Raw genomic sequence first — 23,527 nt, 5'->3', positions numbered from 1 at the left:
ATGGGCTCCTCCCTTTTACATTTTGTCATGTGTCTATGTGAAAACGTGAAGAACTTTCTGGATCCTGGATTGTGTTTCTCTCTCTGTAACATGGTACTATGACTGGATCACATGGGTCCCAGAACTTTTAGTGAAAGCATATTTGATTCTCTCTCTATTTTTCTTTTTTTCTGGCTTTTCCCTCAACTTTTCCACTATCCTCATTCCCTAGGCAAAACTAGTGGGCTTCAAATCATTAGATGAAATCTTACTGTTTTAAGCACAGATATTAATTCTTGTTTGAAAAGAAACTTGGTCCACATTTGGAATATCCGTGAGTCTGCAGCAAATTCCTTTTTGAGAAGGTGACCACACTCCTGGCATCTAAACTTTCTAAATTTCCTTTTGCTAATGTAGCAGAAAAAAAAGATACTTGAGGTTTTCTGATGATTTTCAAGGTAACACCATTCTAGGCGGTACAGCTTTTAGAGCCGCTCCTCACTTAATGGGAGGTTGCTGGCACTGGTTTTGACAGCATGTTTAGAACCTTCTTATTTCAATTTCCTAGGAACTTCCATCCCCAGTGCCAGTCTTTTATCTTTGAGGTTTAAATCTTGCAGTTCGTCTTTTTGCCTTATGATGTCCACTCATCTGACCCACTAAGAGAAGCGAAGTTAACTTCTGCTTTGCTGAGGCCAGTGCGGTTGAGGCAAATATCTGACTGCTTGCCTAGCTTATGAAAGGCAGATGTTTCCATCTGAGAATCCTGGCTTTGACTCTGACTTGACAATGTGGTACTTTACTTCCATTTGTACTTTCTTTGGTTTCAAGTATGACTGAGTATGACCTTGGTCTCATGCTAGGATTTTCTTTGTAATCAATATTCCCTTGCTGTTTACTTTTTATAAATATCATATAGAATGAGTCAAAATATTCATTTGTTATTTCCAAAGAACTGTGTTTAATACCCTGCAATTTAGAAATAGAAACTCACAGAAGGGTTAAGGTGGAACTTTTCTTCATGTTCTTTCTTGGGCATGCCTCTTTCCCAGTCTGGGTTTGCGTTGTCACAACTTAATAGCAATGAAAGTTAGAAGAGCTTTTACACTGCAGTCCACTGTGCCATTGTTAATGCAGTCTGTCCACTGGTCCAACCACCCATCTACTCACAACTGAGGAAATCCTGTTTCATGATGAAATTGGCCCTCTGGATCTGTTTCTGAAAGGCAGCCTGGGAGTTTTATACATCTTTGACTGGACTGTTGCAGAACCATTTTGGCAGATGCAATTACAGTGTATCTAGTGTGTGCGCACACACACATTTTCTTACCCAGAGAGGACAGTTTTGCCCTGAGGAATTGATAGCATGCCCCATCGACTCTAAGTCCCTCGGGGATGGTGGGAGTGACAGGTGGAGGGAGCACGGCAGAATGGAAAGTGCACTGGGCTGGATGTCAGGAGATAGACTTTCCAATCCTGCTTGTACCACTAATTTGCTATGTGACCTTGGGCAACTTACTTAGCCCCTCCAGGAATCAGTTCTTTAACCTAGAAAGTGGAGTTAATAATACTTGCCCTTCTTGATTCAGAGCGCTATAGGGCAAATAAACTGAGATCGTGGATGTTTGGGAAGTTTGAAAGGGATAAACCCAGACTTCTACAGATAAACTTCAGGGTACCTGACAGAAGGATATGTTTATCTGAAGTAAAAGGCAGTGTTAGAAGGAGTAGCTAATATGGAATGGTCTTCCACTTCATTTCAAATTAAAACGCAATCCTGGGTAAGAGAGCTAGCAGCCCTGTAATACAAGAATCTTTATTTCTTTATGTGCTGGGCAATGTGCTGATACTGTTTTTACTTATGTAAGGGTTACCTGATCACATTCCAATTCTGTATTAGCAAATACATTATCAAAGAACATAGCCCATCATCTGCTGTGTAACATGGTGGTTAAGTGCATGGGCTTTGACATCATTCAGACCTGAGTTTGAATCCAAGTTTTGCCACTTACTAGCTGTATATCCTGGGCCAAATTTTTTTTTTTTAATCAATCTAATCCTTAGTTTTGTCATTTACAAAATGGACACCAAAATAGTACCTACCTCCATAGGGTAGGGATAATGCATTAAAGTGCTTCACACACTTCCTGGTACATAATAAGAACTCAATAAATGATAGTTATTAGTAGGTAACAGTAGCTATGTGTGTGTGTGGGGGGGGGTATGGTTGAATGTTTTCTTCCTTGTGCTTTTCTGAAATTCCAAGTGATCTATAATGGCTTTTCTTCCCAGCTTTGTTAAGATATAATTGACATATAATATAATGACTTTTTAATGGTCAGATTTAAAGGTAATTATTATTGTAAAGTAATGCAGCCATGAATGAAGAATAATTATGGTCATGAATTGGCACAGTGAGCCTGTCATGATGATGCTTCCTAACATTTCCATTGGGCTTTACAACTTACACGGAAGTTTTACAGATGCTGTCTCATGCAGCTCTTTTACCCAGTTTGTGGAGTCAGTATCACTCATATTCTCATTCTGCAGATCCGGAGGCTGAGGGTCACAAAGGAATGTACACAGTTACACAGCTCATGAAGTGGTAGATCTCAAATGTGCCAGAGAGGATTGCATTTAGCTGCAATGAACAGACACCCAGTTATACCAGTGTAGTGGTCTGGATTCTCCAGAGAAAGAGAACCAATAAGGGAGATCTCTCTCTCTCTCTCTTTCATTTATATATCTTGTATATATTTTGTGTGTGTGTATGTGTGTGTGTGTGTGTGTGTGTGTGTGTGTGTGTGTGTGTGTAGAAAGATAGAGAGAAGAGAGGAGAGATTGATTTATTTTAAGGAATTGTCTCACATGGTTGTAGAGGCTGGCAAGTCCAAAATCTGCAGGGGAGGCTGGCAAGCTGGAGACCCATGGAAGATTTGATGTTGGAGCTCATGTATGAAGGCCATCTGCTGGCAGAATTTCCTCTTCCTCTGGGGAGATCAGTTTTTTCTTAACATATTCAACTGGTTGGAGGCCCATCCACATTACAGAGAGAAATGTGCTTTATTCAAAGTCTACTGATTTAAAGGTTAATCTCTTCTAAAAAATACCTTCACAGCAACATCCAGACATGTTTGACCAAATATCTGGGAACCATGACCAAGCCAAATGAACAGATAAATTTAACTATCACAAGTGGCTTGATTAAAGAGGGGTTTACTTTTTGCAGGATACTTCAACAAATTCAGAGTCATCCGCTCTTACTGTCTTTCTGCCTGGCTGTGTCTTGCCATGGGACGTTTGGCCTCATGGTTACAAACTGGCTGCTCCATCTTTGGCCATCAGAGGCAGGCGGAAAGGGAGGGGCAATAGGCAAAAGGCAAAAGCTAACAAACTGTTTATGTCATCTGAGTCTTCCCTTTCCAGCAGACTTTCCTGGAGGCCCCACCTTGCCACCTCTTATTGAGCTTATTGGTCAATTAATATATTTTTGATGATTCCTAGATGCAAGGAATTCTGGGAGATGAGTATTTTTATGTATGTCACTCTAAAAGAAAAAAAAATCAGTGTTCTATTAATAGCAGAAAAAGGGAGACTAGATACTCTATGGGGGTGTGGTGGTGTCACCGACGCAGGGTGTTTTGATGCCACATCATTACTCTTTGTGCTACACCAAATTGCTCACTGTACATACCTGGAAGTGTCTACCCTTGGTTGCACTGCCCTTTGAATTAATCACGGAGTTGTCTTTGGATATTTGAGTCCAGGATCTAAACAAAATTACCTTAGATTAACGGAAGGCAGAAGAAAAATAAGGAGAAATTTGTTAGACGTTGGCTTTTTTTATCTCCTCATGGCCCAAGCAGATGAACTACTCTTTCTTTCATAATGTGGGTGGGAGGGACACAAAAAGGAAAAAAAAAAGATGAGGAATTAAGGCAGGGGGGAGACATGTAAATGTCTGTGCAGCTGATGTATCATATGATCCAAATGGTTTTTCAAAACTTGTTTGCATTATGTAATATATTTCTGCTATGGGGCACGAAACGGTTTACCTCACTTTCATTGTCACAGTTCAAGTGTTTTACTGAAGCCCAGAGAAAAAACATCTGTATATTGGTCTTCTGTGACAACTAGGAAGATAGGAAATAATAATTGGAAGAAAATAGTATCAGAGAGTGTTGGAAATTTTATGTTGATAATTGCCTTGATTTTGTTAGTGTTTTAAATCAGGAATTCCAAAGGTCTCCTTTATATTTATTTTTAAGTAAATATTTCAAAAACCATTTAATGAAAAATCATTTAATGAAAAATCATTTAGAACTAAAATAGGAACCATGTGTCACATTATGACCCAAGTAGTGTTTTTATTTTAAACTTTGGTCAGAGAGAACAAAGCAAAGAAATAAATATTTTTTTATCTTGCTTTTTCATACACAGGTGTGCACATACACACACTCACTTACATATACATAACTCCAGATTCTGTCTCTCAATATTATCTTGTATTCATTTCATATTCCTTTCTCAATATCACTGTGAAACTACTTTGTTGTATAATTTTCATGTAGCTCTTTTGGCATTTTTGCAATTCTAATTCTCGCTGGTTATTACATTACAAAAGAGTGGAGGAAAACTGGATTTGCATGCAGGACATTTTAAATTCTAATGTCAGGGGTCATTAGTCTTTTTTTTGTTTGTTTTTTGTTCTATCTGAGATCTGGGCTTTTACATACCAGGGATAATAATTTACAAGCAAGTTTTGTTTTGTTGTTGGGTTTTTTTTTGTTTGTTTGTTTGTTTTGCGGTATGCAGGCCTCTCACTGTTGTGGCCTCTCCCGTTGCGGAGCACAGGCTCCGGACGCGCAGGCCCAGCGGCAATGGCTCACGGGCCCAGCCGCTCCGCGGCATGTGGGATCTTCCCGGACAGGGGCACGAACCCGTGTCCCCTGCATCGGCAGGCAGACTCTCAACCACTGTGCCACCAGGGAAGCCCTACAAGCAAGTTTTTAAAAGTAGAGTTTCAGATTTATTTTTCAAATTCTCATAACCTGAAAGGCTAAACGAGAAAGAACCTAAAATAAAGATCATTTCCATATATTTGAATGTTGAATTGCTCATCTGTTGGGGAAAGTGGGAATCCCTTTAGTTCATCTCACTTTCGGTCACAGTGACTGGACTACCCATTCTCTTTACCCAGGTTGAATGAGAACCTCCCACGGTAACTCTAGGAGAACACCACCAAATGCAACATTTGGAATTCTCTTCTTGTAGCTTCAGATGACTGTATCTTCTGTATTTTCTTCACAAGAGTATCTTACTTTTTTTCCTCTACCTTAGATTAATAGTAATGTTTTTCATTAATATTAACAGAATTTATGGATTCATATCAAAGGCAGTTTAGAGACCAGCACACTGGCCAGCACCATCCTACTGCTTGTCCCTACTCCACCCACATGCCCTGGATGACTATTTCACACTCTTCTCTCCTGAGACCTCCAGTGGCTCCTCCTTGCTTCTCATGTTATGTGGACGACCTTGCTTGCTGTTTTACTGAGAAAAGCTCAGACAGGAAGAAACCTCCCCAGCTGCCACCAGCCTATCTGCAACTGACCACATGTTCTGTTACGGAGGATGAATTGTTCTTTTCCCACCCATGGCCTTTGTCGTGTCCTGGACCCCATCCCCTCTTGTTCTTGCAATTACCTGCACTCTCTTGTATCATCCCGGTTCTTCTCTCTATTAGATAATTCCCTGCAGTGTTAAAAAGTGGTGTAATATCTTCAAATTTAATAAGAAAAAAAAAAAACCTGCTTAATCCCTTCTGGGGTTAAGCACATTTCTCTGCTCCCCATTGACATCAAAGAATATCAGAAGAATTGTCTACACATGTTCTCTTCATCAGACTTTCAACTCCACTACTTCTCAAAACATTGTCTGAGTCACTGCAAGCCCCCTTCTTTGCCAAATCCATTGCTCCACTCCCAGTTCTGTTCTCACTTGATCCATCAACAGCACATGACCATTTGATCACTTCTTTTTTTTCGAAATACTTTTTTTCAGCTGGCTTTGGGGATACCACCTCTCCTGGTTTCTCCTTCTACCTTACTGGCCACTCCTTTTCAGCTTCTTTTACAGGCTCCTCCTCCTCCTTTGACCTGTCCACCTATAATGCCTCACATTCCATCCTTAGAACCGGTCTCTTCTCCGTCTCTTCACTCCCTAGATGGTCTCGTTCAGGCTTATGGCGTGTACTGTACAAATCCCTATCTCCAGCCAAACTCAGACCCCTTCTCTCAACTCCAGACTTTGATTGTTTGTATATCCAGTGCCTACACATCCCCACTTGGATATCTGAAAGGCTTATCAAAACATAAATGCTTCCACCCTGGTTCAGGTCAACAGCATCTCTGTCCTAGACTTTAGTCGTAGTGTGTTCCTTCTTTCTATCCTTGCCACCTTATTTGCAACACAGCAGCTAGAATGATCCTTTTAAAACTAAGTCATTTCCTGTTACTACTCTGCTCAAAATCCTAATGGCTTCTTTTACTAAAATAGAAGCCAAAAATACTAGGTGAAGCTAGTGGGCTTGTCCTGCCTGCCTCCCAGACTGGAGAGGCTGCCAGCTGTCCTCACCTCTTCTGCTCCAGCCACACTGGCCTTTCACTGTTGTTCAATTCCTGCCTCAGCCTCTGGTACTTCCTCTCCTGGGTCATGCTTCCCCTGGGTATCATCACTGCTTGTTTCATCTCTTCCTTTAGTTCTCTGCTCAAATATCACCTTTTAAGAAAGGAAATATTCTCTCTCATATATAAATCTCCCACTCTCTCCTCCTTAACTTTTTTTTAATGAGCATGTAAGAGATGGTTGATTTATTTCCTGACTCTCTTCTAGAGTGTAAGCTCAGAGAGAGCAAGTATTTTGATTTGGTCTTTGCTTTAACCCTATTCTCTAAAATAGTGTCTCCCGAGTACTATGCACTCAATAAACATTAAGTAAATAAATGAAAAATTGAATGAGAAATATAAATTTAATATTTAAGCAAGAGCCCTTGGTAACTGGCCTGAAGTCAAGTATTGTTGACCATAAATTTTGTTTTGTTCTCTGAACTCTCACATCCATGATTTTGGCATTTTATCTCTTTGGTCCATTTATGTTATTGGTTTTCCTAAGGAAGTAAAGAGGTGTATGATTTCTTGCTGACGTTCTTGGGTTTGTGACCCTTAACATCACAGACACAAAGCATCAGCAGAACAGGATGTTAGTCAAGGATCACAGTAACTGAATTTTTCTAAATCAAAACTTGTCTTTTCCTGTATCAGTAAGGAACCCAGCAGGAAACAGATGGCATACGCAAATTGGGTAATTTGACTAGAGTTTAATAAAGGTATCAGTTTCAAATCACAAGGCCTAAGTGCAGTGCCTTGAGGCTAGTAGCAACCTTTTCTGGTTCTACCCAAAGACTGAAGGCAAAAAGAGACGGAAGGTACATGGGGAGGGAAGGCCACTGGATCTCTGAGGGAGAGCTGTAGGAGAGACCACCTGATAGGACCAGCAGCCTCGGTTGAGGGAGACAACCAGCCCATGATAAACCCCGGGGGCTGGGCTGGTGGGGAGCTGAGGAAGTAAATCTCCCAGCTTCTCTCTCCTCCCTTCCTCTAATCTCTGGCTGGGGCTTCCCACTGGCTGAACACAACTGGAAGTCATAAGGCAAGGGAACCCTTGGCTGCAATCCATATAAGCCAGCCTCTGAGGTAGACAACAGGATAGGAAGGGGTGAAGGGAAGATCTGGAGGGCGAATGGCAGGCATCCCGCAGAACATCCAAGTGCTATCTTTCCAGCTACAGCCTCGTCTCCCACTTCCACACCAGTCCCCTTCTCACGCACACTTCACATATCAGCTAAAATAAAACCATCCATCTGTTCACAGTGGTCCCTAGTTTAAGACCAAATCATTCAACAGCTTTCCATTGAGCTTAGAATAAAATCCAGGCTCACTCCCGTGATGTATGAGACCCATGATGGTCTGACTGGCTCCCACCCACGTCTCCCCCTCTGCTCACAGTACCCAGTCCGCCCTGGCTTGCTGCACCTACTCGCGGTGGTCTGCTTTTGATTCCCAGAATAAACTAAGCTCATTGTCCTCACTGGCTCTTTGTATACTCCTAACCCTCTGCTTGGAACACGCTTTCTTTCCTCAACCCATTACATGGTTGACTTCCTCTCCTGCTTCAGAACTTATCATTTGAACATCATCACCTCAGGGAGGTCCTCCCTGTCCTCCCTGTCTAAAGGATGTCCTCCATTTATTCTCTGTCAGAGCACCCTAGTATTTGCTTCACGGCGTTTATTGCAAACCATAAATGGCTCCTTCCTCTCTGTCTCCTTTGCTTTGTTTAGTCTGATTCTAAAGCAAAGCAAGTTTCTTCCAGGCGTGGGCCCTCTCTGTCTTCTCTGTCACTCTGTCATCCTCAGAACCTGGGACAATTTCTGACCCAGGTAGTTTCTCAATAAATATTTGGCAATTGAGTGAACAAACATTCCATTCAATGAAAATAGCTTTCCATTTGTGCACTTTTTTAAGAAAGGTTACCTTTGAGCTTATCTTGAGTGTATTTGAATTTCTATCTCTCTAGTATCTGGGGAATCTTAAATATATTAAGCGCTTGATATATGTTTGAATAAACACATTTACTAGCAGCAGGGCTGATTTTCTATAGCTTGGCAGATTGTTTTTTATGGTTGGTCTATTATGTCTTTAACAAAATTAAGTTAAAAAAAGGAACAATACCCTATCCCCAATCTGTAGTTTCACAGCATAACAAATTGAGTGCTGTTGACTGTCTTGGTGACTTGTTGGAAGCTGGTGTTATATAGTGACTAGGTTGGAAGCTGGTGTTATATAGTGACTAGGTTGGAAGCTGGTGTTATATAGTGACTAGGTTGAGCTTTATTTTATTTTATATTTATTTATTTGGTTGCACCGGGTCTTAGTTGTGGCAGTTGCAGCTTGCCGGCACCTTAGCTGTGGCATGTGAACTCTTAGCTGTGGCGTGCATGTGGGATCTAGTTCGCTGACCAGGGCTCGAACCCCAGCCCCCTGCAATGGGAGCATGGAGTTTTAACCACTGCGCCACAAGGGAAGTCCCTAGGCTTGAGCTTTAGAGCCAAAAAGACCTGGCCGAACTCCAGTTAGGCCAGTAACTGGATGGGAAAGACTGTGAACAAGTTACCTGGCCTTTCTGAGCCTGTTTCCATTATCTGTAGATGCAGGGGTAATGTGGTCTAATTCCTAGAGTTGTTCTAGGACTACAGGTGATAGCGGAAATCTTTCTCTTTTCTCTGGGCCCATCACTACTTTCCCTTCTATAAAAACAGGCACAAATCCTCCCTCTTCTCTCTTTAGGCTGCTGCTTCATCAATACCCTCTCCCCAGTCCATGTTTTATTAGTCTTTGGATCTCATGTCCATATTCTGGTTACTGGGAATCTTGCTAGAAGGCTTTCCTGTCCACACCTTTCTTTATGAAGTTGAATTCGCTTTCTGGTGGAAGCAGCCTGGAGCTCAGTTGTGCCTGTGACAGTTACAGACCCATCAGGCTTTCCAGCTAGCATCATATTGGCCAGACAAATGCAGACAGCACTTTCATGCAGCGAAGCACTTTGTTAATACTTTGAGCCTCTAAGGGACAATTTGATTTGGAAAAAAAGGCATTGAAACCTTGTACAATACTCACCTCATTACACAAGGAAAACCAAATAAGTTTATGTGACAAAAAGGTATGGGTATGCTTTTGATAAAAGAAGCCCAAGCCACAGGGCACTCTACTCTGCAGAGAGACAAGACGCATGGAAGTTTCATTTTTTGTTTATTTCTTTTTACTTAAGTTTAACTAATATGCTGTGAATGCATTTTTTGTGCCAGGCATTTTTCTTTACTCTGTTAGATGAATTTAGAACTATTAAGATTATAAAGTAAAAATATTTAGGTGCAGGTAAGATCTGGCTGAAGAACAGGATCCTTTGCTGACGGGGAATATATTGGTACTATATAGGCAGTCTTGCAAAATTAAATTTCTAATGCATGAAATGGTTGCCTGGAATCTGGTTCCTTAAAATATTCAGATCAGTTCCATTAAAACCTATATAGTTAGCACTCTTGATACATGCTGAATGAAAGAGGTAAGGGTATAGTCCCTGCCCTCCAGTGCCTTACCATCAGGCTCAGTGTTCCTGAACTTTTTTGACCAATGTCCTTCTATTTTAAATATAAATATCTCAGGCCCTTCTTACATTATTTGAAACTTAAGGTAAAGTTGAAGACAACTAGATAAAGCCCTGCTTTATTTTCAGGTTACATGTTACATAAATTTGTCTATGTCTTTCTAACTGGTGATCTAAGACACATGTACACCACACCTCTTTACACATGTGGCATTCATTGTTAAGCTTCATATGTTTGATAGAGACCAGAGGTTGCAAATTAGTGGTTTCACGGGTCCAGTGCATATCACAGAGTTGTTGTCCTCTTAACTTTCTTAATTGAGCCAACATTTACAATTGGGATATTTCACATAAAATGCAGATTTTTGACTTCTCTTAACACATTGGAAGATGTGGTGGCCATGGGCCCACATTCCCATATGGCAGCAGTGGGTGGGGCTGACTGGCTTCTGCCCCCTCAGGCGGGGTATGTGCTCTCTGGTTGCCGTGTCTCCACTGCTCAGCAGTGAATGCATATGTCTGAAAATTGGCTTGCAGCAAACAAATTAACCCCCCTGGCTCTTGGAAGCTTGAGTTTGTAAGCTCTGGTAGAGTCTAGCGAGGGGAGTTTGAAGGATTTTCATTTATCAAGTAGATGGACCTTGAGATACTGGTAGGATTTATACAGTTGAAGAAGAGTGTGTGGGGGAGGGTGGGGGGAGATCATTCCAGGCAGGAGACTAACTTTGATGCTGAATTTCACTGGTGGGTAGTGATGGTTTTTCTAATAATATTTACATTGCTTAAGGATGAAAATGACTTACTTTTTTCTTACAGTTGAGAGCATGTTTACGGTTAAGATTCTGACTCCCTTGCATTCTAATATGCTTTCTTGAGAGAAAGGGACAAGGGGAGAAGGTGTAGTAGTAAGAGCTAGGAATTGGACAGAACTGAGGTTGTAGCAATGGGCGACTGTCAGGTTTATGAATTCATTAATTAGAATTGTGTGTGGGGGGGGAATGTGTGTGGTGTTGGTGTATGGTATATGATGCTTGTGTATGTGTGCATGGTATGTGTATGTGTGTATGGTGTGTGTGCATATGTGTGTGGTGTATGTGATGTGTGTATGTGTGTGTAGAAGGTATTGATGTTCAGAACAACAGTACCACTGCAGGAAGCATTCAGATTTGTGAAGGAAAATGAGGCAGAGAAAAAGTGTCATTCATTGCCTGTCTCTCAAAAAGATAGTAAAAGTGCCCCTTCACAGTAGCTGAGCCAATACTTCACAAAGGCAGCTGGGCCTATTAGAAGAACAAGGTACGGTGGTTTGACCATCAGTATCCTGCAGTATTTTCCAAGCCAGACTCTCCTAATACGTGGGATTCCCCTGTAACATCACACTTAAGATGATGTATCTAAAAAGCCACTTTTAGTATAAAATTGTACCTATGAGTAGTAACATGTTTATATTTGAGGACTTGTTTCTGTTTTTCAGGGTAATCAGCCTCTGGCTGTCAGGCAGAGGGCTGAGGAAGCGGGTAGGGTGGGGGTTAGGTTTGTTCTGTTTTGTCTTGACGTTGTTGGAGGATTTCAAATGGAGAAATTTTATTTTCCTGGCAACGCCAGATCCTTTATACAGTTTGATGTTTCCTTGGTCTTCAGAAGGCCCACCATAAGGGTTTATTTGTGTTAAATTGAAAACAGATCTCTTTCTAAAGGAAAGGCCCTTTTATTGATCCTGACCTTTTCCTTTTGCAGGTGAAGGCTTGTTGAGTTGCCTTTTAAACAACCAGAAACCACTGTGTTTCTTTTTCTTGTAATCTTTTATTTATCCTGTTCAGAGGCCTTACTTGCTTAAAAATAAGTTTCCTATGAAAATCATAAAACAGCCCTGCTCAGCCAAGAGTTAAGATTATAGAACACGTAACAAATCACATATGTGGCTTTTGAGGGGAAGGTGAACACCGAATCTCCTCACCCCCTGCCCAGCCCCACCTTCCCCTCTTCAACTTGTTTTTCCTCTGTTGTTTCCATCTGTGCCTTGTGAGGTCCCACGAGAGGTGCTTTAGACTTTATTTCATCTAGTAGCGCCCTGAGAAAACTTTAAGCAAACTTTAAGCGCTGAATTGGGATTACATTAGCTGGAAGAGTCAAGAAATTAATTTCCTTCAGGAGAAGAATGGCATGTCTGGCCAAACAGAATATTGCTTGATGTAATAGAACTCCCAAATGAAATTGGGGAGTGGATCTTTCCCTTACCTGTGGGATGTGAGATTATTGAATTCCAGATTCCCGTATGAATTACCATCCGACCAAGTGGGCCCACCCCCTACTGTGCCAGCCTTGCCTTTCTGGCCCCTGTGCATGGGAGTGTTTCTGTCGCCCACCAGAGGGCCGCACATTTTCAGCCACCTCTAAATCAGGGAATAAAAGAATTAATGGATTGGAACTTAATCCATAACTCCCTAACTCTGCAGCTTTATTTTTTTAATAGTTCATAAACTTCTTATTTTTCTTTTTAGCCTCCGTTTCCTCTGTGGTGAAGGAGAGGTTGGCCAGCCTTTGGCTCTGCCTCATAAAAACGCTTTAGAGGACAATGCTAGGTTGTGTGACTACCCATAATTCACCCTCATATAATATTCCGGAACCGCCTCAGAGTTCGTGTCTGACTTTGTTCTAATATAAAGAACCCTAGGGTCAACAACACAACTGTTTCCAGATGGATTAAGTTGTGCATTCTTGAAGACCTACGAGGCCCATGTATATTGCTTCTCTCAGAGCTGTCACAAGTAATATTATTGGGAGCATGACAGATGCCTAATGGGATACACGGAGATCTCTATTTTGAAATTTCTAAAGTGACATAGTAGGCTTTCTTATTTTTCAGAATAACTAAATTAAGTGTCTGTCTTTCTGAATTAAACTCTCTGTGGGCTCTGTTTTGTCACCTTTTGCCCTCTTCTGGGTGATAGAATTGGGAGATAAATCAGTGACTGATTGCTCAGAGAGTTAAGTTTTGAGAAATATATTTTGCAGGTCACATGTGCCTTACACAAAACTTTCTAACAGCGAACAGGCACAAATGGGATTTTGAAACACCATCATTTGCTGTCAAGAGGTGAAAGCTCCAGGAGTGGGACTTATCAAAGCGTAGGTGTGAATAGTTTGCAAGGTCAAAGGCAAAAAATTAGCCGCTGCTGAGAACTCGGAATGGGAATCGCACTGGTCACCACTCAGGTGTCCTTTTCAGTCAGAGAGGGGCTGACCAGCACCTACTGAACCCAGGCTCCTTCTGGTTTTCACGGAGGGTAGGGCACAAAAGCCTCAGTTTAGTATATGTACTTCCTATGAGAAACCCAGTGCATGCTTGAGTCCCTTCTTTCCAGGATTTCACATTTATCTGTCGGAAAACAAATATAAATACAAAATCAAAACATGCTGTTGGATTTGTGTAATTTCTTCCTGAAGTATACATTTTCTTTTTGAAGGGAAATATTCTTGCTCAAAGTATTTTTTTCCCCCAAAATGAGAAAGTTTTTCCCCCCCACCCTCAATTATTGTTATGTGCCTTTGGGATAAACTAAAGAAGAGAGTAAGACTCACCTGAAAATTAGATAGTTGTATATATTTGATATTTAAATTGTGTAAATTTCATTCCACATGTCCCACTATGCATGTATATAGAAATATACAAAATTTTATATGTATAATATTCCACACGCAGTTTTGTAAGCTAGTTTTTTTTAACCTAATATCATCCTTCTATGTTGATAAATATGCATCTACCTCATCGTTTTAAAAGACTGCATAGTAATCCATTTTATAGGTAAAGCACATTTATTTAGCCAATGCCCTGTTGATGGACATTAAGATTGTTTCTGGGTTTTCAGTATTGCAAAGAACAGTAGAACAAACATCCTCATCCATACATCTTCATGGACTTGACAAGTTGTTCCTTTGAGATGTAATCCTAGAAATTAAATTGTATGGAAATATAATTAACAATTTTATGGGAGTTGCTCCTCTGTCTTTCAAAAAGGTACTAATTTCTACTCATCCATCTGCATATGACAGTCTTCAATTCCTTTTAACATCACTAACGCTGGATAGTGTAAATCTTCTTAATCTTCGTTAACCTGAAAGATACAAGGAAATGGTTCATTGTGATTTTTGTTTGAATTTCTTTGATTAATAATGAGGTTGAACATTTCCCCATTATTGTCCATTTCTATTTCTACTTTTGGGAGTTAGCCATTCATATCTTTTTCCTGTTTTTCTGTTAGGCTTTTTGCCTTTCTCTTATTGCTTATAATAGCTTTCTGTAAATTCTGGATACATGTGATTCTTATGCAGCATCTGGACAGGAGCTTGTCAAGAAAATATTGGAGAAGAACACAGCATTAAAATGAAAGAATTTACTATTGTGTAACTCAGGGTAGCCATCTAAGCCGTCTGTCCCTCAGTTTCCTCTTGTCTAAAACTAGCAAATTCATTCATTTCTCAGATTTCTTCACTTGTAGTGAAGCTAATACTTGTTAAAGTGAAGCATTTTACCCATGTAACGTCCACAGGGAACACTTTGGAGTCCTCTATTGTTTTAATCACCGTCTTTTTACCCGGTTGGTAAGGGAGAGATTTCCACCCTAGGGATGTGGGGATGGCCAAACACACAACCTCCAACACTGGACAGGGGAGATTGACAGCCGTTTATCAGTCACATATGCTCACAGCCTAGGGGAAGAGGGTGCTGCACACCACACAAAGCCCCAAGATGGTTGCACTTGAGAACAGAGTGAAAAACCAGAGGCTGTGAGAGGCAGTATCAAGGGGGTGGGTGACCCTTGGTTCCTGCAAGAAGATGTAATTGGCTTATTTGAATCATTCCAGAGGCTGACAGGAAACTGAACCCCATTATTCAGGGTTAAGAGGAACTGTGCCTGGTCCACATGATAAGGAGAGCTGCTTGGCTAGGGGACTTTAATCCCCAGGAGCAGAATGGGAAGAGGAACTTGTGGTTGGGCCATTGGAGGCCATCCTGATTTTCCCCAGATGTCAAGACAGCATATAATATTGAGGTTCAATTTTAGGTCTTATATCACAGCTCTCACTGAGAGGTGGGTCTCTAAACTCAGTGGCCTCTTCTCAGTCCTCATTGCCCTTGCCTGAGTTCATCCTGTCCACTCCTGAACATTCTTCCCCTCCAATGGCCTCCATACCACGGCCCTGTTCAGGGAGGCAGCATGGCATGAGTGAGATGCTCCCCAAGTCAGATAAACATAGTTTTGAACCCACCTATGTCACTAACCAGTTATATGGCCTTGGGCAAGATACATTACTCCTTAGCCTGAGTGTTTATAAGATAAAGATAGTACAGACCTCATCAAATAACATATAAAAAGTTTCGGGCATAGTGCCTGGTTCATATTGGGCATTTAGATCTTATTCTTTAACATCTTTTACTTGTTAATCTTCATATTCCTGCCATCTAAATGTGAGTGTTAACTAAGATTTGTTGCACACTTTCCAACCCCCTTTTTCTATTCCTCAGCCCTTGAAGACACAGGCACATTTTCTATTGCTTCCATTTGCACCTTATGGCAAATGGCCCCCAAGTTGCATTTCTTACGGTGGTCGTTCTCTGGTCCCACATTTCCAACTGTTCCCTGAAGATTTTCCCTGCAGTGTCTTTTTCAGCATGTTAAAGTTTCTCCTCAAACCAGTACCTTCTATGGTACTTCTTTTGTCTGACTTCCTCATTAGTGTCCCTGTCATTTTGGCTTAATACTCTTAAGTCTCTTTTAGTTTCTTTCTCTTTCAGACCCACAGTAACTCAGCTCTCAATGGCTGTTTGTTTCTTCTCTCACAGGATGGCTTGCATCCATCCTTTCTACTCTATTCCCAGAGATCAGTGCCTTTAAAGAGTTGCACTCAGCTCTGAGTTTCTTCCTTCTCTGCAAACCCCCCTTTTGTCTCCCAGTCCAGCCTGTGTCCCACTGCTTGATAAATCTTTCAAAGACTCATCTCCAATCATGTTTCCTCTACTCTAAAGCTACCAGTGGTTCCTTGGTGGCCATAAGCTGATGCAAGTTCCTTAGCCTGGCACACAGGGTCCCTGACAATCTAGTTACTCACTTTCTAGCGTTGGTGTCCTCGGTATTCCTACATACCATCAGCTTGATCTTTCTTTTTAGTCCCCAGGATATGCATGGCTCCAAAGTGCCTTTATCTATGTTTTCCCTTTTCCATGGGCTACTCACCTTCCAATTCATTCTCAGTGTTTTGTGTTCAGAATTCAAATACCGGCTTTGCTGGTTACTAGCTTTGTAACTTTGAAAAATCATTTAATCTCTCTGAACCTTGGGTTCCTCATTTGTTAATGGGGATAATAGTATCATGGTACAGGGATATTTATGAAAACAACTAACAGTGCTTGTGTTATAAACATGGAATTGTTCTTACTGCTGTTGCGCTCATCAGCCCAGCCAAAAGTAATCCTTGCTTCCTCTGAATACCTACTTTGTTACACAAGAGGCACTTGTTTTATATGCCTTGTGCTGTGTTGTATTTCAAAAGGTTATATCTTTATTAATTACACTGAAAGTTCCTTGAAGTTGGGCATCAAGTATTGCATATCTTTATTCATTCATCAGCGATTTAGTGGGCATTTTGTTTGTGTCTCATGGGGTGCTAGGGCCTGGGGATGCAAGAATGACAAAGACTTAGTCCCTGCTATCAAAAAGCCTCCCACCATCTAATTACCGTTGAATGCTACCTAGACTAGGTTGAGACAAACCATTGAGAGCCCAGAGTAGGGGCACCTGACTCACCTCGGAATTCTGGACAGCGTTCTGAGGAAGTGACATCCAAACCGAGACAGGAAGAATGTAGGCATTGGCCAGGTGTAGGTGGGGAGGCTCAGTGCAGCTGGATGAATGAGGGAGAGCTTTCAGTGCAGAAAGAAACATGTTTATAAATAAAGAGGGGAAGCAGAACAAAATGTTCTGTGAATTGCAGAACAAAATGGCTGTGGTCTTGGTGTTGAAGGAGAAGTAGCAAGAGAGAAAACTAGGAAGGTAAGCCAAGGCTGGACCATGAAGGGTTTTTCTATTATGTCTACCATTAATAGTGCCCAGTACAGTGCCTGCATCTGGTAGGTTCAATAAATGTGCTTCTAGCCTTTATAAAGAGCAGATGCACATGATTCAGTCTCAGCATTTCCTGTCAAGGAAACCCAGTTTGGCAAGAGAGCAGAGTTTCAAAATTGCTGAAACCCTTTACTTGTATTTCTTAGAAACAGTGAAGGAGAGCTATATATCTAATCCAGGCCATATTTATAAACAAACTGTCAAATGACAAAACTAAAATGATTTAGTAATAAGTTTGATGTCCTTTATTCAAGGGAAAACAATTCATGGATTGGGGGATTACAGTGCAGAGCAGTGGAGCACCCTTCCTGAGAGATTTTGGGCAAGGGTGAGTTTTACAGATGATTGGAAACAGTGACGCGGAAATGGCATGATGGGCTAGAAGGTCAGGGATTTCATTGTAAGGAGAGCAGGTCCTATTTTCTAGGGTAAGGTGAGCTCTCTAAAGCTGAGTTGGAGGATTGTGATTTGGTGTGTGTTAGGTTCCCTTAACAGGTGTTTCCTGTAAGTGTGGGCTGACCTAGCTTTAGATTTATGACATGGGCTGGGCCATTGGGGCAGCCTCCGTTTTGTGGGGTTTGATATATGAATTAACTTTATCAAAACAGACAAACCAACCAACAAACAACCCTACTGCTCCTATCCACTTTCATATGTTTTACTACACTGATGTCTGTTATTTACTAAAAGTAAAACCAAACAGATGTCCTCTCTCCTCCACCAGATGATACACTTGTTTCCTTCCACTCCCTCAGTACTTTGTCACACAGCTAGACTTGACCTCTCTCTAACCTTCCTCTCCGTTTTTCTCTCCCTCTCTCCACCTTCACCAAAGTCTAGAGAAACTGGATTGGTGGACACTGAGCCCTCCTCAGGTGACCACAGTTTAATAAGGATTGTCCAAACAAATGTAAGGAGTGAGTGAACCATTCTGTGAAAGAACCAGAGGCTACCGCTGAGAAGCCCGGAGCCCTGTGTGTGGTGAGTTGGGTCTACCTTAGAAACTCATCCTTCCATTTTCAAAAGAAATTTTCTCATTCAGGATTCTGTTTCCCACCTCCCCCCTTCGTCCATTATTTCTCCCAAACCATGAATCATAAACTTCAAGAAAGCATTGTGAATAATTTATATTCTTACACTATGCATTGCCTAACTCCCTTTGGGGGAAATGAAGAGACACATTAGTCTTTTGCTGCTTATTCTCCCGTGGACTGAGACCATGTCAGCTGCAGGCAATAGCAAGGATTTATGACCACAGAAGCTGTCATTATGGAACAGTTGATTGACCCATAGTTTTGATTAACCAAAATATTTAAAAAAACAAATCAGGAACAGTGCTAATGACACTAGAATGGAAATTCAACATTTTACCGACTTCCACTGAGACCTGCTTGTTATCATCTTTCTTTCCAGCACTCAATGGTGTTTTCTTCCCTGCCTGTTTAATTGGTTTTTCTGTGGAATCTTTCTCAGAATCTGTAAATTCAAATACAGAGCTATGATGGCTCAGAACACATAGTGGTACCCTGCTGCTGGGGATGAGGGAGTCTAGATGTGCTCAGGTCCTATTTGGTTTGGTCCTTCTAAATGTCTTGGGAATTCCCTGGTGGTTCAGTAGTTAGGACTTGGTGCTTGCACTGCCTGGGCCCAGGTTCAGTCCCTGGTTGGGGAACTAAGATCCTGCAAGCCGTGCGGTGTGGCCAAAAAAAAAAAAAAAAAAAAATCTTTACTCAGCTTCACAGCACCAGGAAGTATATTAATAGTTAGTACCTGTCTTGGGCCATTGAGATGCATCTGGCACATTGGGTTGGTCCCAAAGTATTGTTAGAATGTGTCACCTCTACTCCATCACCTCCAGCACCATACCATCCAAATTCTAGACTAACTGGCCTACCTGAACTCATTCCGCCTCCCCTCTACCCAAATCCATTTTTTTTCAAAGCATAAATATGGTCATATCAACTACTACCACTGTACCCTGCTTAAAATCCCCAAAATGGCTTCCCATTGCTCAAAATTCTTGATGTGGGCCATAAAGCCTTGCATAGTCACCATTAATACTCTTCTTCATCACTCCATCCCTTGTGGATTCTCCACTCCAATCAGGCTGGCCTTTATTCAGTCCCTATATTCACTCTACTCAGTTTCATTACAGGGCCTTTGCTTATCTGGTACCTACAGCCTATAAATTTCAGCTCAAGTGTTATTTCTTCTGGGACACTTTCTTTGCCTCTGTTATACCCCCTTAACTGGACTCCTTCTATGTAATAGGTCCTCCTGGTACCAGATACCTCTCCTTGGGCACCTTTCAGAAGGTCAGTTTTATATTGGAAAGGTCTTTTGATTATCTGCCTCCCCTGGATTCCTTGAGGGCAAGGCCTGTCTTTGTTTTGACTCACGTTTATATCTTCAGCACCTAACAAAGTGCCTGGCTCTTAGGAGGCAGTCAATAAATAGGTATTAGATGATTGGGTAAACAAATAAAATTGAGTATAAGTTTAATCAGAAAATAGGTCTTACCTTGTCTTTGAAGGATAGTTGACAAGAAATCCAAATGAATCCCTATTGGAACGGCTGAGAGTGAAAATGTCTTTAGATGCAGGAAGGCTAGAAACAGCCTGTAGCAGCCAACTGAATCCATTTCATTCTGTTTAAAATGAGGGGACACCATTGACGATAATAGTTTTGGGTGGATGTAGGAACAATCTCTGTGCGGTTGCTGGAAGATTGTTCCAGTCTCTTATAGTGTTCACAACTATGGAGCATGTATTTTCCTCTCCTATTTCTTTGTTTTTAAGGGACTTGGACTTGTCATGCATTTCCTATTAGAATGAAGTTGTGGATACTTATTAGAAGGTTGTATACAAATGAGCCTCTGTAGTTTCACTGATCCATCCCAGTTAGTTCCCCTGCTTGTCTTTATCCCATCTTCCTAGGAAACACGAAATATCTCACTTGGGAGGAGGGATGCAATTTTGGGGCATAGAGTATTTTTTTCTGAACATTACTTCTTATTTGCAAAGGAGAGAAGTAAACAGTTTAAACAGGGAAAATGCGTATTATGCGTCTGTAGGCTGACTAGGCATTGAAGTAGTGGCTTTCCTGGTCTCAGGTCAGAACATCTGTCTGTGTCCCAGGGCAGATTTGGTTTAAGACCAAAACAAATAGCTCCCCTTACATGGTTCTGACCCCTGTGGCGAAGAAAAGGAACTAAGCTAGTCCAACTGTAACCGCTGGGGAAGTCATTGTTCTCTCCAGCCTTCTGGGAGCCCCAAATAATTATCTGTGCATAGAGCAAGTTGGAATCAGAATTCCCCTCCAGGGTTTTCTGTGTCCAACCAAAACAAAGCAAGCTGAGCAGAGAGACAAATAAACCCAGGGACAGAGGGTGGATGCCAGTCCTCCTTTCCCTCCCTGCATTTCAGTTCTGGTCCTCTAGGTCTGTGTCCTCGCTTCCTTGTCGCTCATGTCCCCCGGGGCCCCTCATTTCGTGTAGCCTGAGCGCGCTCTACTCTCTTGATTAGAGAGACCAGTGAGCCCGTCTCAGGCGGAAGGCTGGTGCTGTGTTTTGGGACTTGTGAGGGCTTTGGAGGAGGAGCAGGTTGGCCTGTGGAGAGAGATCTCACTTCCTCTCAGATTTTCTGATGTTTTCAAAACGAGCCAGAAATCTGGACTTCCGTGTGAAGTCACCCAATTTTAAAATGTTTGCTACATGTTTTGTTTTGTTTATAAACAATGTGCAGGCCAGTACACACACACACACACACACACACACACACGCACACACACACACACACCATAAGCTTCATAAAAGGGTAGATTGTATCTGTCCTGTTTGCTCCTGTGTCCCCAAGACCGCAGTGCTCGCCACATAATAGAAGCTTGGTGGCTCTTGACTAACATTCATAGGAGACTCAGACTTGTTGATAGTTCCTTGGTAGTAGTAATAATAATAATAAACAGTAATGGTATCAACTGCTTCTTACTGAGCACATATTAAGTCCTTTCCATAAAATTCAATCTGCACCCTGACCTTAGAAGCTGCATGTTTTCATTATTCCCATTTTTGAAATAGAGACAGAAGCTCAGAACCTAAAAAAGCTGGTAACTCGGCTAAATGGGTGGATTCTGATTCTGGGTGCATGGCCTCCAAAGCCAGTGTTTGTAATCTTAAGGCTCCAGTGCCTCGAACTTTGCTCGGCTGGTGCTGGCTGGAGGGAGCCAGGATGAGCCCTCTAAGAGTTAGCCCTTCCAAACAGGAGACGCCAAGCCTGGTGTCTCATCTGTCTCCCAGTTTAGCCTCCAGGGCGGACATCTGAAGGGGTGGATGTGGTAGGTGGAAACCTTCTTTTACTTCTGTGTAGCATTTTTTCTTCCCTCTAGCTCTGAGCTATGGAATGGTTCCTAGTTCCCCACCACCACCTCTTTATGGGGAATTATTCTGCAGGGGACTTTGATAAGTCCTGGCTGTCATGGTATCCTATTGTTTGACACCCTTAAGTGATACAAAACAGTCTATAATCAGGCATTTTTTCTCAAACTCAGGGGCACTCTGAGCTGAGGTTTACAGAGTCATCGTTTGGCTTCCTTAACCAAAAGCCAGAGTGGTGACTCATCATCAGCTTAGGATACAATTAAACCCATGGCTCCTATAAGCAGAACACTGTGTTATAGCCTGCTGGTCACAAAACACATTTTTCTTGTGGTGCATATACTTTATTATAGGTAGTGAAGTGTTAAAGCATTAGTCTATGAGAGACACAAAAGCCTGACTAATTTAACAAAGTGGGGTAGCTCTCCACAACAGCTACCATTTGATGGACTTAACGTTAATGGTTTCAGCTACTGGGAGAACCTTTTAATCAGGAGAAATGGCAATGGGAATGAAGAATATAGGCCTTCAGAAAAACCTAATTACGTGCTCATGTCCTGCTTTCTACATGGGCTCCTTCTCAATGTCCCTTTTGATTTTTTTTCAGGCTATCATCCTGGTTTGAAACCGTCTTCTCTTTGTTCTCTAATAGAGGAAGGTTTTGCAAACTGGGCTGTTGGTTTTGAGAAGCGGAGAACAGCTTTTTAAGGAAATCCGTAGTAATCATCCTCATAGCTCCATTTGCTGAGGCATCATCAAGGATTTTGCACTCTTGCCCTCTGTGGGTCTTTTCCAAAACCTTGTGAGATGGGCATTCTTATCCGCAATTTTACAAATGAGAAACAGTCTCGGGGAAGCAAAGTGACTTGCCTAAAGACACACAGTAGCATGCCTGCCTACTGTTTCCAGTACTTTTGTACATCAGAATATCTTGGGAAGCTTTAAAACAAAATACCTTCTTGGGCCACAAGCTTGTGGCCTAATGTCTCAATCAGGGTGGGGCCTGAGAGTCCATATTTTAAAAAAATTCCCCAGGTCACTGTGATGTATTGTTAAGACTTGGAAAAAATTGCCATGCATTACGCCATACATCATACCACATCTTTTGAGATAAAGTCCAAATTCAGTTTGGAGATTTCAATGTTTTTGTGTATTTGTTTGTTTCTGTTTCAAAACAGCCATCTCCACTTCTGCCTTAGCGGGTATAGGGAAGGCTTCTCAAAGGAGGCAACATTTTGGCGAGGTCCTAATGCATGGATAAGAAGGGGAAAAGGAAAGGGCATGGAGACAAAGTGATCCACAGGTAGAAGTCACAGAGCTGCCACCAGATTGAAGTGCCTGGGGGCTGTTACAAGATCAATACGCCTGGACAGATGGTGACAGATGTACCATATATGTTATCAGCTGAGTGCAAGTGGAGATGCTCATCTCATTGGCCAGTTTCCTGGACAGTCTGCTTCAGGGCATCCTTAGCTGCATGCTTCTGCCTGACCACTTTGCTGGAAGATGATCAGGCAAGGTGCTGACAGCTCAGATAGGGTTCCTGTCTACAAACACCTTAAACTGACTTGCGATAGGATCAGGAATGACAGTGGATAGAAAATAACGTGCTACAGCTCAGTAGGTGCTGAAGCAGAGGTTTGAGGTGAAATTCGGAACTCTTTAGCTACTTTGTGAGGTTGGCTATAAACCAGAAGTTTTCCCCCTAGAATGCTTCTACAAAAGCACGTGGATTCTTGGCGAAGGAAGTTTGCCCACTTTCTATGGAAAAGTAAGTGCCTTTGATAGTTTAGGCCCAACGACTAGTCTTTTCCCACCAATTACAGGC

The 23,527-nt window shown here is 41.8% G+C and overlaps 1 protein-coding gene across 22 annotated transcripts in view; it reads left to right on the top strand.

Moving 5' to 3' along the window:
- The window catches only part of FHIT (fragile histidine triad diadenosine triphosphatase), a 1,451,419-nt gene that overhangs the window by 466,722 nt on the left and 961,170 nt on the right, over positions 1-23,527 (top strand). The window contains exon 1 of one of the 22 annotated variants that reach the window (XM_033865225.2): positions 18,173-18,308. The exons of the other annotated variants lie outside the window; for them this stretch is intronic. The gene's annotated coding sequence lies outside the window, so the exon portion shown is untranslated. Of the gene's footprint in view, positions 1-18,172; positions 18,309-23,527 lie in introns of those variants that run through there. 22 annotated transcript variants of the gene reach the window in all.

The sequence above is a fragment of the Tursiops truncatus genome, chromosome 10 (assembly GCF_011762595.2).
Source record: "Tursiops truncatus isolate mTurTru1 chromosome 10, mTurTru1.mat.Y, whole genome shotgun sequence".
Taxonomy (NCBI): domain Eukaryota; kingdom Metazoa; phylum Chordata; class Mammalia; order Artiodactyla; family Delphinidae; genus Tursiops; species Tursiops truncatus.
The sequence above is the reverse complement of the archived record's forward strand: the minus strand, read 5'-3'. Positions and strand labels throughout refer to the sequence as shown.